This window comes from Aquarana catesbeiana, linkage group LG01 (assembly GCF_042186555.1).
Source record: "Aquarana catesbeiana isolate 2022-GZ linkage group LG01, ASM4218655v1, whole genome shotgun sequence".
Taxonomy (NCBI): Eukaryota; Metazoa; Chordata; class Amphibia; order Anura; family Ranidae; genus Aquarana; species Aquarana catesbeiana.
The window spans coordinates 200169311-200188721 of NC_133324.1; positions in this window are offsets into that span (position 1 = coordinate 200169311).

Genomic DNA, 19411 nt, shown 5'->3' on the forward strand with positions numbered 1-19411 from the left:
GTGACCTATGCCGAATACATCTGGAAGAGGAATGTTGTGACCTAATGAGGTATTTATCATCTTGTGTCGTGTATTGTCAATCTGACCTAGAAGGATTCAAAAATAGCAACACAGGATAGAAAGGAAATGGTAAAAAAAACCCAGGTCAGCAAGGAAAGGAAAGGGTTAGACCCACCCTCTCATACCTGCTACACAAGGGCTGGCCACAAGGGGGGCAGTGAAACATCCACAGTGTTAAGCCATGTACACACGATTGGATTTTCCAGCGGTTAAAATGTGTGATGACAGGCTGTTGGTGGAAAATCCAACCATTTATACGCTCCATCAGAGAATTGTTGTCGGATTTTCCGAGCGTGTGTACACAAGTCCATCGGACAAAAGTCTAAAGTACAAACACGCATGCTCGGAAGCAAGGACGAGCCAGAAGCGGTCGGTCTTGTAAACTAGCGCTCGTAATGGAGAATTAAAGTGGTTGTAAACCCTAGGACAAAAAAAAACCCTGCAAGGCAAAGGCATAAGGAGCTAGTATGCATAGCATACTAGCTCATTACGAATTACTTACCTGAGATCGAAGCCTCTGCAGCTGTCCTCGTACACCGCTCCGGCGGCCAACAGTGCTCCCGGAGTTACTTCCGGGTATCGCGGGCTTCCGGCGCTGTGATCGGCCAGATTGGCCGCAATGATGTCACTCCTGCACATGCGCGCAGGAGCCACTGGTAACAGCACACTCACTGAAGTGTGCATGTGCCGATGACGTCGGCACATGCAAATACAGGGGATATCTCCTAAACCGTTCAGGTTTAGGAGATATCCAGGGTAGCTACAGGTAAGCCTTATTATAGGCTTACCTGTAGCAAAAATGTGTTGTAAGGGTTTACAACCACTTTAACATTCGTGACGTGACAAATTGTGAAATCTCAAAATGCAGCACCCATTCTCTTCTTCTTTAATGGGATAATAAAGAAGTTGCTTTGTTGGTGATACTTATTGGAGTTATTGCAAACAAATTTTCAAAGGCTTTTTTTTCTAGTGATATCAAGAATAATATTATTATGCTTTTTTTTTTTTTTGTTTGGGCAAGTTACCACAACACCATTATCCCGTAGTTTTTAAGATCAAGGATACAACTATGTTGTTGTCCCTTGTCAATTTTACATTGTATTTTTTTTAATGTAACTGCCTACTCCCAAATGTAATTTGAAGTAAAACACATAGCCAAGTATTATTCTCCCAAATTTTTTTATTGTGCATTAAAAAAAAAAGAAAACAAATAAAATTAGACATGCTATCTGCCAATAGAACTTAACCAAAACATGAATTCTATGTATCCAAAAATATAGAAAATATAACAAATCAAATCATTATTATTCAACCAAAAAATAAAATAAAAGCCTCATGCATGTGTCTTGCTTCTTAATATAGGGGGTCAACAATGCCAAGAGTTGGTGAAAGCAGGGGTCCGTCATCAGAAGATAATCCTGAAAAACATCTGTATTATTCTCCTGGAGATCCCGCAGGAAAGGCATAGGACATAATTGGTCACAATTATTAATGCAACCAATTTTTGATCCAAGTTCTCCTCCTCCTCCTGTTCCTGGAATGAACTTGGGTCAAAGCAATAACTCCATGGCCAATAATAAATAACATGTTATCTCCTCCGATTCCGCAACATGTCTGGTTGACGGATGGCCGTTCAGAAATGAACTGAAAAGCACGAAATGAAAAGCGCGAACCGAAAAGTGCTAAATGAAAAGCGCAAAATGAAAAGCGCAAATCAACACTCACCAAACTTCTACTAACCCAAAATTAGCAGAAGGAGCCCATAGGGCGGCGCTAAAGAGCTGAAAAACCACGTAGCACATCACTATGTTCGTGTTTGTTGACCGACAATTCCTTGCCGTTTGTATGCAAGACAAAATCCAGGCACACGCGGAAAATCTGATTGTGGGTACGAGGCTTAACACTGCACAGACAGACAACCTGCACAGGTGATCAAATCATAGCAGAATCACATAGGCAGCATACATGGGTGTTGGCGCAGAGCATATACCTGTGATGATTGCACACAGCATTTAGAGAATCTGCTGCAAGATGTCCACAGAGAAATCCCAACATCAACAGAACTAACCCCTGATTGAATTTCTCCACTGAAATGACGTCACCACCAACCCCAGCGCCCCCAGCACCCATGCGCTGAGCCCCTGGGCAGGAGTAACTCAGGGACACCAGGCTGGAAGAGTAAGCAGCGGCTTGGAATGTCAATGCGCTCCAGCAGCCATAGACTGGAAGACATTAGAGCCAGGGAAGAAAACAGACAAACAGAAAACACACAAACTCCTGCCATGGAATATGTAATATAAAAGTATACATCACCGCACATGGTATAAACACAGATCTGCAATTCAGACCTGCTTCCATACTTAAACTGGACCAGGTAGGCTGATCACTCTGTACTTTAGGCAAATAGGGTCACCCGCTAGTAGCTAAGCTCTCTGGCCAATGCGCCACTTGCCTGCCAATGGGCAGGCTTCAGCTCTTCCAGCGCCACTTCCGTTTGCCCTCTCCATACCTTGCTAGTAGCTAAGGCTTATCGAAGTATCGCAACCTGTCTTCCCAGTAGTCGGCGTTGGCCGGTCCTGATTGTGGAGAGGAAGAAACTTCAGGTAGTCAAATAACCAAACCGGTCCTTAGGAGGAGGACAAAAAAGGAAAGTGGCCTCTGGCTCAGAGCAAAGATTTATGATAGTGGGGTCCTTTAGGGGAGGAGTAGAGGCAGTATTACCCATACATAAGCTGCCATGGAGTCTGTCAGGAAATAAAGGTTTTGGTTATACATAGTTTTTAAGTATATTTTATAATACATTACTGTTTCTTAGTTTGGATTTCTGGAAAATAATATTGCATTGACCCTCTGAAACATATTGCCAGATATTCTGCTTCACTTTCTGTGCCCTCTTTTCTGCCTATAACTCTTATAATTATCTCCACGAAATGTCAAGGAGAAAGAAAAGAATGCCCTTTTGAAACCATGATGCTATATATCAAATGAAATTACATGACAGCAGCAACAGTTGTCAGGTAGACTGAGAAATCTTATTAATGTTAATGCAAAGTACTATACATTAGCTGGTCGTGTCATCAGGTTAGGCAAGAAGGAGTCACAAGGAAAAATGTTTCTAATATGTTATATGCTGATGGGTATTATCTACAGGCTGACAGTGATGGATTATAAGGCAGAATCCCTCCTTGACATCAGAGGAACAAAAAGAAAAAGGTCAACGTCGTGTAGCACACAAATAGAAAGTTGATTCTTACATTAGACACATTCAAACATCAAAGTTTATGTTCGATTAATGTACAGCACATTGATCTACATAGGCAGGACACAACTGCCTGTTTATAAAGAATGGTGAGAGAATTCCTTTTAGTCTTTTTGTATTATGCCCTAATTTCTGACTGTATATGAAAATTAATAATGTAGTCTATAAAATGCCTGACACAGAAACTTGAATTTAATTTCAAAGTGCACTGAAAAAGAATGAAGAGGTGACATATTGGCAAATGTATAAGAACTTTGGGAAATGAAAAAAAAAAGAAAGCATAGGTTATGTTTCTTTAAGAAAAAGTTATTTCCCCCTGAAATAAATTAGGGATGGTTTTTGGATTCCCCTACTTAAATTATGAATATGTATTATTTTGTCTGTTCCTATAGTTAGCTAGTTTATCAAAGCTCTGATAATCTTAATGGTTTTAATATGATAACATTATTAGCTATAAAAATAAACACAATGCTCAAAGAAGCAAATGTCTTGTTTATTTACAAAGAAACTAGAACACTAACATAAAATCTAAGAATAGTAATACAGAGCATATAAAACAAAAGATCAGAGGTGAAACATTGCATAAATCATTCCTCAGTGTCCTGTATGTTGGTTTGGCTCCAGGAGAACAAGGGGGTCTTCATCGTTGGCCCTCACATTTTAAAGCACTCACAGACACAACCCACCCAAACACCTTCTGCCCACCCGTGTGGTCCTCTGTCCAATGAGAAGCTATAAGGGGTTGCCCTTCCAAATCACCAGGAAGTATGTTATTACCCTGAAAATTCTCCAAGAAGTATGTAACTGTCTTCCACAAGGGGGCATCATTACTCTGTGAACAACTGCCTTGACACAGGTCAACATTTCAGTCCACATCTGGTTACTTTGATGTTGTTGTGTTGTTGCAAGTCAGGAAATCAGTCATTTTAATTTTCACCTCACCAGGATGTTTGATATGATGCTAATCTAATCCCTATACATCACATCAGGAGGCCTATGCAAGAACATCCTTCAGGAGATGAATTCCCATTTGCAACCCCTTGTTGTAAACACCCTGCTGTGTAAACTGATTCACATGGTGCTCCAAGACGACCCCAGCAGGCAAAATGGCCCAGTGATAGCCAGAGAGTGAATCCATAAATATCTGATATTAACCATGCTGCGCCTTCCAACACCCCCCTATTGAAAATAGTGGGTTATACCATTGCATATGAGTATGGTGATGGATTAGCGCACCACATCCCTGGTAATCACATTGAAAACTGAAGAAACAACACAGTCTGGGACTTTTATCTGATGGTATCTCTCAAGGAATAATAAAACATATATGTATTACTAGTAAAACCATAATTTTACTTCTTGGAATTAATCATTATTAAAAATATTTATAAAATTTAGATGGGTTACGTTGCGATCATGATTGAAGTATAGTATATAATCACTAGAAGCAGCTCTTGCATCCTGACCAGTCACATAAACATGTATCAACCCAGCTTTGTCTATCACTATACATCCACATGTTCATATTACATATAGGGATGAGCTTTCTGTTCGGGGAGAACATGAGTTCAACTCGAACATTAGTTCGACTCGAACATTGGTTGTTTGACGTTCATCTAAAACCGAACATTATGGGCCATTCGCACCAAATTCAAGTGGCGCATAACGGCCCATAATGTACTGCGGGTGCGCAGTGCATTGCTGTATGATGATTGGCCCGAGCATGCACCATGACCTGCATGCTTTGGCCAATCACAGGACCCTCAGCTAAGAGAGCCATAATTGGCCAAAGGCAGGGTGCCTTTGGCCAATCATGGCTCATAGTATATAAGGCCACTATATAAGGCCGCCTGCACGTCGGCCTCGTGTAGTGTGTTGTTGGCGTGGACAGAGAGAGAGTCTAATTTAGATTGAGCAGGCAGGCAGATTATTCAGTTAGCTGCAGTGTATTTAATATATATATATATATATATATAACAACACAGTCTGTGTTGTAAGTTCTGGGGTTGGTTGTATATATATATATATATATATATATATATATATATATATAAAAGACTATCTGTATATATATATATATATATATATATATATATATATATACAGATAGTCTTTTATATATATATATATATATATATATATATATATATATATATATATATATATATATACAACCAACCCCAGAACTTACTTGTTACCAGAGATATATTGATATATTGATAAACTTGTTATGGCGTGGGAAAGAGAGAGGTCTGACCTTCAAATTTTTATGAAGAAACTCAATGCTAATACTAAGAATATTACACTAACTTGGAATATCAGTACTGAACATATTGTCTTCCTAGATTTAGAAATTACTGAGGATGGGGATCGGATTAAGATGATTAATCATTTTAAGCCTACCGATCGGAACACTTTTATATCATTGGAAAGCTGCTATCATAATAGATGGCTGTGCAATATCCCCAGGGGACAATTTATATGATTGATGCTTAACTGCACATATGAGCAGGATTTCATTTCTCAGTTCCAAGTCCTGTCGACCCGATTCCAGCAGAAGAGGTATGATAGGTCTACTTTGGAAGGTGAAATAGAAATAGTGAGGAACATGGACAGGAATACACTGGTTTCCAATGTCCCCAAGGTGAATAAGAATACAGCTACCAACCTGAGAATGATTTCAGAATTTAATGGTCAGCATAAGAAATTTGAAAAGATTGTTCAGAAGCATTGGCCTATATTGAAGCAGGAAAGAGTTTTGGGTCCAGTATTGCCTGAGCGTCCTTAATTTATTTATAGGAAGGCCCCCTCTCTAATAGGGAGTACACACGGTCGGACTTTGTTCGGACATTCCGACAACAAAATCCTAGGATTTTTTCCGACGGATGTTGGCTCAAACTTGTTTTGCCTACACACGGTGGCACAAAGTTGTCAGAATTTCCGATCGCCAACCACGCGGTCACGTACACCACGTACGACGAGACTAGAAAAGGCCGGTTCAGAACCAAGCGCGGCACCCTTTGGGCTCCTTTTGCTAATCTCGTGTTAGTAAAAGTTTGGTGAGAGACGATTCGCGCTTTTTCAGACTCGTGGCTTTCAGATCGTTTTCTGCCGTTCAGTTTGTGCTTGTGGGTTTGTATCTGCTTTTCAGTGCGTGCAGCAAGTTCCGCCTGACTTTAGGTAGTCATTGTATTCTTGTTCGTTCGTTATTGTTTTTCAGGTCGCTCTTCACAGGCCTTGCTGTTCTTCAGTGCGTTCTGTTACTTCGTTCTGAGCAGCCGACCATTTTCTAGCCATGTTTCGTATGCGTACTCCTCGTAGAGTTCGTGCTGTGGGGGGCTTGGTGTTGGGGTCCTGACCTTGACACAAGTCCAGTCCATAAACAGGGTGGGGAGGAGTTCATGGACCAAGAATTGGTTGCTTCAGCATGACCAGTTCTCTCATATGCCTTTGCTCCATGAGATCCGTGAGAATAATCCTGATGATTTCAGGAACTTTCTCAGGATGACGGACCCCGTGTTTCACCGTTTGTTGGCTTCGCTGACCCCCTATATCAGCAGGCAGGATACCTGCATGAGGCAAGCCATCACTCCGGGGCAGAGGTTGGTCCTACCCTGCGGTATTTGGCGACAGGGAGAAGCCTGCAGGACTTGAAGTTCTCGACAGGCATCTCCCCCCAGGCTCTGGGTATCATCATCCCAGAGACCTGTTCTGCCATCATACAGGTCCTGCAGAAGGAGTATATGAAGGTAAGATTTTTATCCTTTAATATCACATTTTATTGTATTGAATGTTTGATAATATCTTGTATTTCTTTCCTCATTCCATAATTACCATGATTGTAATATGCTGTGAATGTCCCCTTTGTCCTCATGCATGCTGGATTTTTATGTAATTATTATTTTATGTCCTTCATACATATTTGACCTTCACTAACCTCCCCAGCATGGTGTCTCCTGCCCTATATTCACCCCATGTAGTCACTTAACAATGTATTTTATCAGCTCCATAGTAGTGCTTTACCCCAAACACCCCCTAAAATGTTTGGAAATGTTATTTTAGCTTTAAATTCAGGCAGAGTGCCAGAGGCTTTTTTTTTGTGGTGTCCCCAAATCATTTTTAGTAACCCTCCCTCCCCCAACTGCTAAGTCAGCTGATCCCAATTCTCTATCCTCAATCATCTATCTGCTGACTTTGCCAAACCCATACACACTATACCCACCTCTTTACTGGTCAGATTTATGGATGAATTCCCCAAAGCATGTAGTGCAAGGGCCTGCCTGTATACTTTCCAATGGTACTGTTTAAAGTTTTTGTATCCTATTATTATCTTGATAGGTAATAGCAGAATGTCCAAATGTCCTCAAATGTGTACAGTGTGTATTTATATCTTTGTATTCAGACACTTCTTACCTGTCCAGTGGTCTGCCAATAGTGTAACTAAGGAAGGGCTGTTCCAAGTAATACCCATTATTTAGGCATTCATCTCTCAATGAAGTGAAGAGGGTTACCTGTCCAAGATTTCCACACACCCCCTATAATGTTAGAAATGGCCCATGAGAGGGGGGGTGGGGAATATGATAGGTGTACCTTATACTTTGGTGTTGTTAAATTCCCCTTAATAAATGCTATCTGGAGGTTGCCCCTTAATGTTTGTGTCTAATCTGCTTGCCATGTTTCAGAGTAAAAATAGTAATGTTTATTGTTTTTTCCTCAACAGTTTCCTTCCACGCCACAGGAATGGCAGACTGTGGCCTCCCACTTTGCCGAGCGGTGGGACTTTCCTAACTGCGGAGGGGCAATTGATGGTAAACACGTCCACATCGTCCCACCACCCAACTCGGGGTCGTACTATTATAATTACAAGGGGTTTAATAGTATAGTGATATTGGCGTGGTGTCGGCTAATTACGACTTCTTGTATGTGGACGTGGGGAAGAATGGCCGGATGTCCGATGGTGGAGTCATCGCCCAGACGGAGTTTTACAGGCATCTCCAGAATGGCAGCTTGGACTTGCCAGCTCCAGAGGACAATGTGGAAGGACTCCCATTTGTGTTCGTTGCTGATGAAGCATTTGCGCTGGGGGACCACCTGATGCGGCCATTCCCAATGAGGACCCTCACCCCGGAACAGAGGGTTTTTAATTACCGGCTGGCCAGAGCCCGAAGGGTGGTGGAGAACACTTTTGGAATCCTGGCCAGCCGGTTCCGCCTATTTCTGACACCTATCCATATGGCAGAGTATAAACTGAACCATATAATACTTGCGTGCTGTGTTCTCCATAACTTTTTACGGAAACATTCGGCCAACTATGCTGGCTCAGTTGGGCCTGAGGCCGGAATCCTACATCAAACCACACTGACGGCGCTTGAAAGTGGCCGTCCTGGCTTGCCCTCCCTGAGTGCCCGTGATGTCCGGTTACGCTACCTGGAGTTCTTTGAGGGTAGGGGGGCTATCAATATGCCAGACAATATGTGAAGCCTTTTTATAATAAAAAAAAAAAAATTCTTTGTGGACATTTACTGCTTGTGTTTGTTTTAGCTGACCCTGACATAAATGTTTTGAGTGCAGAAAATGTCGTGATTGGGTAACCTTATACAAAGCACTGTTGGCTAGTATTTCCTAAATGCAAAAACACATTTCACTACAAGTGCACTTGCAACTGCACTGAAACTGTACTTGTAGTGAAAAGAGGATTTGCCCTTAGGAAATAACCCCCATTTTTGCATAAAACAGCTATTACATCACCCCAAAAGTGTTGTAGTGTTGAGACAATAATCCACACATTCTTGACTAAGCCACTTTTTTATACCTGCACAATCACATGTGCATTTACCAAAGGTTTTTAAAACAAACCAACATGTTTGTTGTATAACAATTTTTGCAGTAGCATTAGCAAAATTCGAAATGTCCATTTCAGATAAAACAGGCCTGTGTAAAACCAACAAGAAAACCAAAAAACTTGAACTTACAAAGTTCACATTAGGTAAAACCTGAAGGCTATATCAGACATCAGTATTTAGGAACTGGGTTTGATATAGTGTTCAGATGGGGGGAAATCACCCCTGGAAAAGCCAAATTTGGAAGATGCACACCAATTTACGAATGTCAACATGTGCTATCTGCCATCAGGGGGGATCAAGGGACGTGTTTTGGGGGAGCAAGCCCTTCCTCAACGCGACTTTATAATTGAGGAAGGGGTTGCACCCCCAAAACGCGTCCATTGATCTCCCGTGATGGCAGATAGCACATGTTGGCACACTGTGTGCATCCTCCAAATTTGGCTTTTCAAAACATTGCAAAAAAATTTAAAAGATTGGACCAGGATCCAAAAAGTGATTTTGTGGGGTTTTAAATTCGCCCCAAAACATCAATGATGTTATTATTTTTTTTAATAACATCATTGATTTTTTGCTGGATGGTTTGCAGTTCGGCATTACACCCCATGATCACCCCGATCAGGATCTGGGCACTTTCTGATGTGAAACGTTCTCTATCCCTCACATCACGATCACCTAAAAAGAGAGAAAGAAAAAAAAAACAGGTCTAAAAAATCTGCCACCATCCATCTCTTTTACCTGAGCCTGTGGTCGCAGACACTCACCTGTTGTGGTGCCAATCTCCACCACATCTTCTTCTTCCTCCTGCTCTTCTTCGTTTGGGGATATTTCACCTTCTTCCATAGGTGGGGGGTCTGTGGTCTCTTCGGATGAGGGGTGTCCTCCGAGTCTTTTCTCCCCTATGTAAAACAAAAATGGTATAATTAGCACACAGATATTTGATGGCAGAACTAGAAATAGGAAACATTGCTTGGAAGTGGGGTACAATTGTCTATTTTAGCCGAGTTCCAAGATGTATTTTTTTTATTGCCCTTTGTCAAGCTGCAATACTTTACCTATTTGGTACAAGCTTCACAGATGTAGCCCCCCCTATAGTATACACTGGAGCACCTGTGTGGCCCCCCTAATAAAAATGGTGTTCTGGGGTCCCACACTAGTGCTCCAGTGTCCAGATGTGAAAACAGCTGCTCAGTGTCCTCTCCTTACACACAATCTAGTTGGCATTTCATTCTAGTAACAAACCCATCTACACAAACAAATATTTGGCATCCAATGCATATGGCCTAAACAATGGTGTTTTAGAGGCCGAAAGAAAAATGTTTGATACGAACAAATAATGGGCCCATGAACATTAAAGTTGCCCTTTTAAACGTTACAATTAATAAAAGCATATGTAGCAGCACGAACGCAATAAAGACAGAAAGAATAGGAACACAGCACAACTACTTACTTTTTTGCAGCACTCTCCGGATCTTTCGGTACTGCTCTGGCTCTCTTAACTTTAGGTCCGACCATCGCTTCCTGAGCTGATCTTTCGATCTTCGTACCCCGAAATTCCTGTGAAGGCTTTTGATCACTTTCGCCATGATCTTGGCCTTTCTGATGTTGGGGTTGGGGTAAGGCCCATACTTTCCGTCATAGTCGGACTTCCTCATGATGTCGACCATCTCCAACATCTCCCCAAAGGACATATTTGTGGCCTTAAAACGTCTCCTTCTGGATCAGGACGTGTCCGGATCCGGGCTTTCCTCCTCCTCCTCCTCGTTGCTATAATTAGCACACACCTGCTCTAACTCCGCCATCATGCTCTTTACCCACTGCGTCGAACGAAAAGGGGCGGGGAATAGACTAGAAAGAACGTCAGGGGCGGGCGGAGTTACACGCATGCGCAGTGTGTAAAAAACGTAACACGCGTGCGTATTACGTACGATCTGTGAGCGGAGGAAGGAGCATTGGACGCGCCGATCATAAGAACGAAGGTAAGAGACAAACTTGTGCCTATACTGCTTCTAGATTGAGGCCTATATTGTAACAAGATTAGGAGAGTTTTGTCTGACATTAGGCTTTGTCTTGTGTTGTGTCTTGCAGTGAACATGGATATGCTACTCAAAGATAATGACTTCATGTCAGTATTCCTAGAGATGCTAAGGGAGCTGCCCTGTCTGTGGGAGATTAAACACCCCCATTTCAAGAACCAAGCAAAGAGGAAGGCAGCACTGGAGCAATTGTGTGAAATTGTGAAGCAGGTTATCCCCACGGCAGACATCACCTATTTAAAGATATTAATTGGTTGCCTGAAGAGCACATATCTAAGGGAGCGCAAGAAGGTCCTGGATTCACAGAGATCCGGAGCAGCAGATGACATCTATGTCCCCAGGATGTTGTACTCTGACAGGCTGCATTTTCTGGCAGGCCAGACTGAACCCAGGCCATCCCTCTCCAGTCTTCCTTCCACGCTTCCTTCCCCCCCGGCTGAGGCTTCTGACGCCCAACCTGGGCCTTCCAGGCCACATGTGGAGGAGCCCAGATTGAGCCAGGTATAGCATTCCTCTAAATATTTCTGCTTGTCCAATCAGTGATGTTAACTAGATGTTAGTTGGGAGTACTAATTTAGGATTGTGATTGATGATGCAAAACATTACAACCATGTCCCTTTTTCATACACAGGGAAGTCTCAGCCAGGAGGTGGCCGGGCCGAGCCGGCTGGCTGATCTGCAGGTCCCTCCACCCCCCCTGAAAAGAGAAAGTGGCAGTAGGAGGAGTACCCTAGAGGAGGCTGCTATAGGATTCTTTTGGAGGGCTACAGAGGTCCTGGGAGCACCCCACACCATGGAGGAGAACATTGCTGCCTTCATTGCATATAAAATGCAGAGGATGGAGGAGGGCCAACAAGCCATGTGTGAGGCCCTCATATTGGAGGATCTTGAGAAAGGTATGAGGGGCCAAATGACACCTCAGACACACCTTTGTGATGGTCCTCCTCCTCCTCCTGCAAGTCCTCCTCCTCCCTCTCCTCCAGGTCCCCCCAGTCCTCCTCCAGGTCCTCCCAGTCCTCCTCCTCCTCCAGGTCCTACTCCTCCTCCTGCCACATCTCCAACTGCACAGCCACAGCCCGGAAGGAAGCGTGGAAGGAAGACCAGACAGTGATTGCCCTGGGTTCAGTCTGGTCGACCAAAAAATGCTGCCTCTTGTGGTACCACAGCCTGGGGACACACATGTCATCTGCTGATATCCGGATCTCTGCGAATTCTGGACCAGACTGCCCTCCCTTACATATGGACTCCTCAGGCCACCAATTTTGATGTTCAAGAATTGATGTCTGCCGTGGGGGTCCCAGGCTTTGCTAATTTCTCCTGTTGATCCAGTGTTGCCTTCCTCTTTGTTTGGTTCTGAGCCCTTAATAAAGGATTTTTGTTTTGAATTATACTCTCCTATGTGTTTTACTTCAAAAATTACAGTTGGTTTGTGAGGATTCAGGTACATTTCAAATATACAATGTGAAATGAACAAGGGACACCAACACCAAACAATCTCCTGGAGATTAAATAATACAAGATATCAATGGTGTTGGGGTAACTTGACACACAAAACACACACAAAAATATTCTGGAGTAAAAATAAAAATAACATTGAACAAAGATCAGCCTTGGAAAAAATCCAAACATTAAAGAAAAAAAAAGGCTGAAAATCCGAAAAAAAAAAAAAAATAATAATATCAAACTGTCAGATGTGACAACTAATAACAATATATTCAGGGAATCCCACTAAAAAAACACAAATAAAACTTTGTGAGAAGTGTGTGTGAATATGAGCAGCAAAACTACTTAATTCTTGTCACATTATAAAGAAGAAGAGAGTGCGCTGTATTAAACCATTTTTAACGTTGCAGCGTGACGAAAGTGCTGTATCCATTGCGAACGCTAAGTTTACCAGAATGAGCTGTCCCGTCTCGGAATTTCTTCTGAGCATGCGTGGCACTTTGTGCGTCGGAACAGGCCACACACGGTCGGATTTTGTTGTCGGAAAATTTTATCTCCTGCTGTCCAACTTTGTGTGTCGGAAAATCCGATGGAAAATCTCCGATGGAGCCCACACACGGTCGGAATTTCCGACAACACGCTCCGATCGGACATTTTCCATCGGAAAATCCGACCGTGTGTACGGGGCATTAGAGATAAGATGGCCCCAATCTCAGAATAGGCTTTTTTCATTCCTACCAGGCTTCTTTGCATGCGGTCGTTGCTCTGCCTGTAAACAGGTTAGGGGTAATGTTAAAAAGTGGAAAGAATTTTTAGCTTCTGCCACCAGTAAACAATTTAAAATGTGAGATTTAATTACCTGTTACACTTCTGGAGTTGTGTATATGTAAACAATGAGAGATAATCAAGCACAAAAGTAAATGGTACCTCTCTCCCAGCGCTCATAGCGTAACAATAATGTTGTTTTTCACCAGAAACATAAGCAGCCACTATAAAGATAAACAAATAATCTCAAAAAATGCTACAGCGATGCTATAACATTAGTGGCACTGGAAAATCAAAAACTGTAGAAATTGTATCCCAATGCCAATATATGTCATAAGTCCATTAAATAGAGGTCATATGGGGTCTGAATCCAGCTGAATCCCGTCACCACACCGCATGTAATTTGCTTGTATTAAGCAATTCCTTTTAGCAGGCACTGCATCCCTCCATCCCTGGGGTCCCCAGCTCCTCCCAATTAAGATGTGGCCCCTGTACAGCTCCCCCAGCACCCTCAGAGTCTCAGCCAAGCTCCAATCACACAGCAGCTCTCTTCCTGGTTGTGACACTTGAAGGGTGGAGACTTCCTTCAAGTGTCACAATGAGGAAGAGAGCTGCTGTGTGATTGGAGCTTGGCTGGGACTCTGAGGGTGCTGGGGGGAGCTGTACAGGGGTCACATCATAATTGAGAGGAGCTGGGGCCCCCAGGGATGGAGGGATGCAGTGCCCGCTAAAAGGAATTGATTAATACAAGCAAATTACCTTGATCTATCTGGTAAGGTTATTACCTTAGGGGATTTCTCACACGCGGTGTGGTGACGGGATTCAGCTTGATTCAGACCCCATATGAGCTCTATTTAATGGACTTATGACATTTATTGGAATTGAGATACAATTTCTACAGTTTTTGATTTTCCAGTGCCGCTAATGTTATAGCTTCACTGTAGCATTTTTTGGAGTTGTGTATATGTTGGAATGCGATTGCGGTTTGCAATATGTGGACAGGACCTCTAGACCCTTACATGTGAGAATTGGGAAACATGTCAACAATATAAAAAAAAGGGTCTTGTGACTTATAATGTTTCGAAGCATTTCAGATTGTTTCATAACCGTAATCCCAGGAGCCTTAAATTTTGGGGATTAGAGAAAGTGACTAAACATTGGAGGGGAGGCAACTTCATACGACAGCTGAGCCGTCGCAATTCTTTTTGGACATATGATATTAGGGTAGCTGTGCCCACAGGTTTCAATGTTGAGTTTGATTTGAATTGTTTCATTTGAGATTGTTGAATTTTAATTTTTATTTTCTGGTATTATTTTAAATGTATTTTATATATAATTATTTAGAATTCCTGGGGTGATTTATGTGTAAATTGAAGGGTGGCTGCCATGACGTTAGATATATACTATTATAACGATTGAAATTTTACATTTCATTCCAATAATGTGTGGCTCATGATTTTAATTATACTGCGTGAGGGGCACTATTTATGTAAAATTGGTAATGAATGTAATATTTAGCAATTTCTTACATTTTTTGTTTGATGTCCCCACACCAATTGTTTTTTTATATATGCAAATTTAGTTAGTGAGTTCCGCTTCTCTGTTGCTCTGTGTCTGACTAGATGATGGTGCGTGTTTGCCTGTCCATATTATCTAGCTCGGGTGCGAATTACGCTGAGCTGGATTAGTGTATAGGTTCCTATGGCAACCGATCATGTGAGGCTCAGCATCCCGGTTGTCATGGCAACTGATGATGTGAGGAGGCGTTTTACTCGTGTCAATTTATTAGGTGGCGCATATCTAAGTGTGATGATGTATGTGTCTCCGTAACCATTAAAGAAGTCCCACCTACTGGGACGATACGCGTACGGGAGAACCACGTCACATAATCTGCAGCCACCTTTCATCCACTGTTTCCATGAGATGGAACAATCAATGCTTTGACACCTGGCACTAGGTACATTAGTGCCCTGTTTGTAAGTGTATTTTTTTATTCAATTAAAAAGTTTGAACCATACAGAGAGCGCTATATGTCTCGTATTGATTTTAAATGGTATGGTGCAACGATCCTTTTCTGTCCATATTGGGTTTGAGAACTAGCTGGCTTTCTGGAGTGGAATGATCTTAGCAACATCAGATCTCCACAGAGGCATTAATTATCCACTTACACCCTTTATGGGAAGGCTTGTTTGACCTATCTGTTAAATCAGAGGTCCACTCAAGGAGGTGAGTGGCCTGTATTGTTTTTGGTGGAGGCACTAATATGGATACACATAGATGAGAAGTTTTTGAGCACACTTTGCCACAATTTGGGGGTCTTCATCTATCCGTTTCCTGCTATTCCCCTATTTTACACCTGAGAAGTGGAATTATTTTTCAATTTATATTTATGAATATGGACTGTATTGATGTTTTATGAGTGTGTTTCATATGAATTTTATATGTATAATTTGCACACCATATATGCATTTTTGGAATTAGTTTTATAGTTGTTGTCATACTGCTGCACTGATTTTTATGAAGTCTACATAAAGATGGCCTAGGCTATAAGAAGATTACCAAGACCCTGAAACTGAACTTCAGCACGGTGGCCAAGACCATACAGCGATTTAACAGGACAGGTTCCACTCAGAACAGGCCTCGCCATGGTCGACCAAAGAAGTTGAGTGCACGTGCTCAGCGTCATATCCAGAGGTTGTCTTTGGGAAATAGATGTATGAGTGCTGCCAGCATTGCTGCAGAGTTTGAAGGGTTGGGGGGGGGGGTCAGCCTGTCAGTGCTCATACAATACGTCACACCCTGCTTTAAATTTGTCTGCATGGCTGTCATCCCAGAAGGAAGCCTCTTCTAAAGATGATGCACAAGAAAGCCCGCAAACAGTTTGCTGAAGACAAGGAGACTAAGGACATGGTTTACTGAAACCATGTCCTGTGGTCTGATGAGACCAAGATAAACTTATTTGGTTCAGATGGTGTCAAGCGTGTGAGGCGGCAACCAGGTGAGGAGTACAAAGACAAGTGTGTCTTGCTTACATTTAAGCATGGTGGTGGGAGTGTCATGGTCTGGGGCTGCATGAGTGCTGCACTGGGGAGCTACAGTTCATTGAGGGAACCATCCATGCATGTACTGTGACATACTGAAGCATGATCCCCTCCCTTCAGAGACTGGCCCGCAGGGCAGTATTCCAACATGATAACGACCCCAAACACACCCACAAGATGACCACTGCCTTGCTAAAGAAGCTGAGGGTAAAGGTGATGGACTAGCCAAGCATATCTCCAGACCTAAACCCTATTGAGCATCTGTGGGGCATCCTCAAATGGAAGGTGGAGGCATGCAAGTTCTCTAACATCCACCAGTTCCGTGATGTCATCATGGAGGAGTGGAAGAGGACTCCAGTGGCAACCTGTGAAGCTCTGGTGAACTCCATGCCCAAGAGGGTTAAGGCAGTGCTGGAAAATAATGGTGACCACACAAAATATTGACACTTTAAACCAAATTTGAACATTTTTACTTAGGAGTGTACTCACTTTTGTTGCTAGCAGTTTAGACATTAATGGCTGTGTGTTTAGTTATTTTGAGGGAACAGCAAATTTACACTGTTATACAAGCTGTATACTCACTACTTTACATTGCAGCTAAGTGTAATTTCTTCAGTGTTGTCACATGAAAAGATATAATAAAATATTTACAAAAATGTGAGGGGTGTACTCACTATGAGATATTGTATGTCTGTACCGTTTCTGGCAGGGCAACACACATTATTGCATTGCTGCACTGCAATGAATGTCCATTGACAAGGTGCATTGGAGTATCATGCAGAATCAAAAGCACCACAATGCTCCAAGTCATATAATGTGCATTAACACGTGTTAGTGCAAAAGGGCCCATACATGCTTCCATTATCTCTAGAAGTCTTTTGGGAATACATTTCTGCCCTGTGCTCCCCCGGGGCAGGAAAACTCCATCCTCTGCTCATGGCACATGGCAGACCCAAATTGTTACTCACCATCAGCAATGCAATGTTATTTTGTCTGACTGCCTCTGTAGAATCATTTCACAACTTAGCAACAAGTGCTCTTTCTGATGACTGGAGACTTTCCACCAGGGGACAGCAGGAAGATCCTAGCATTGCCAATAACTCTAAAAGATTTCTATCAATAAAAGCGGTGATGGTAAGTATAATGCATGTATTCTAAAGACACTGTCATTAGGATAAATGTATTGTAACAAAAAGTGTCTCTTAAATACAGATCTGAGCAGAAAGCAATAAATACTGTATGCTACTAAGGTTTTCTTGGCAGAGAAGAGTTTTATCTGAAGCGAAAGTCAGGATTGTTGACTGCATGGATATATACTGTTTATGCTGTCAAATGAGTATGAAATATACTGCATTTCATATGATGAACGAGAAACTATTTTACAACCATGCCCAAAGCTCACAGTATTTACAGTTTTAATACTGTATATCACTGCTTGGGAACCAGATGGATTAACAGACCTCACATGCAGCCCCTGATTTTTATAGTGGGTTTATATTTAAAATGTAGATATTGCCAATACATATTCCATACTGTGCAAAAGTCTTCAGGACTTTAGATATTGCACTGAAATATTTCTCTCAGGTGGTAATTTTACATCTTCTGCATTAGTATATCAATAAAAAACAACCAAAAGAGGATAGAGAAACAAAAAGTGTTGCTGTATAACATTAGACTATTAAAGGTACATCATGAGGCAAGCATGAGGTATACAAACACACAATTTATTATATAAATTAAAAAATAGCATATACAAAGCATATAAATCACATTTAAAAGGTGAGAGTACATAGATCAAGACTAAGGTAAATGTATAAGTTGTATAATAGTTGTATGTTGTATAAATGTATAATATAAAAAAGGTACAAATAAAAATTACAAATATAAAGTGCAAATTATATGTGCAATAAATCCAAAATTGTAACTTCAATAGTCGAGTAGTCCACAAAACCAGTAATATATATATATATATATATAGAAAGTACAAAAAGGTATGCAAAAAAGAGCAATGTGTAAATTGTGCAAAATAATTTCAAAAGTCCAATGACGGAATAAAGGTGAACTTCAGTTAATATGTGGTAAACATCTCCTCCACCAACATCCGTGATCCACCACAGGTGTGCCCCAGCCTCTCACCTCAAAGAAAGACCCCAGTAGGTCTTATGGTGCTTCTGGTCACTGCAGACCATTAAGAAATCTTCTCTTTGTAATATCTCATAGAGTAGCGGTATATGGAAATGGCGATGAATCAAGGTAAACTGATGTTCTGTCTGGGTAGATAAACTCTCCTTAGACTCCTCCAATCTCCTCCATTAAACACTCATAAGAAAGGGAAACAAAATCTCCATAGTGTAGTAATTCAAATAAAACACAAGGGAAGAAGCCGGATGACGTTCTACTTCTGGACGCGGCCAAGATCAGAAGTTCATGAATGGATCGATACTGTGAATTTTTATGTGAGTTACTACTATTGAATAAATGTGTTTTATTTGACATACTGCAGCGTAGTGTGTCAAATAAAACACATTTATTCAATAGTAGTAATTCACATAAAAATGAAGATGCCCAGCATCCCTATCAGCTTTGAACTGGCAAAAAAGCATTGGCACCCTATTATACCCATATACAGTCCAGATAAGTCTTATCAGAAGTGGTTTTCATTGAAAAGTGAAATCCATAAAACTATTTCTCAGAGGTGGAATCAAAGCCAAACAATTGACCTACACACAAAGACACAAGGACCTGAGTGTAGATGTGGGGCTGAATTTCCCTACACAGTACCATAAAGGAAGGCTTTTGATCTGCCCCAGCTTTATTCTGCAGCATGACAGTGACCCAAAATACACAGCTAAAAACACAAAAAAACATTTTGCAGCTAAAAGAAGATCAAGCATGGTAAGGCTTTCACAGAACTTTGATTTCAACATTATTTTGCCAGTTTGGAATTACAGAGACAGAAGCAGCACA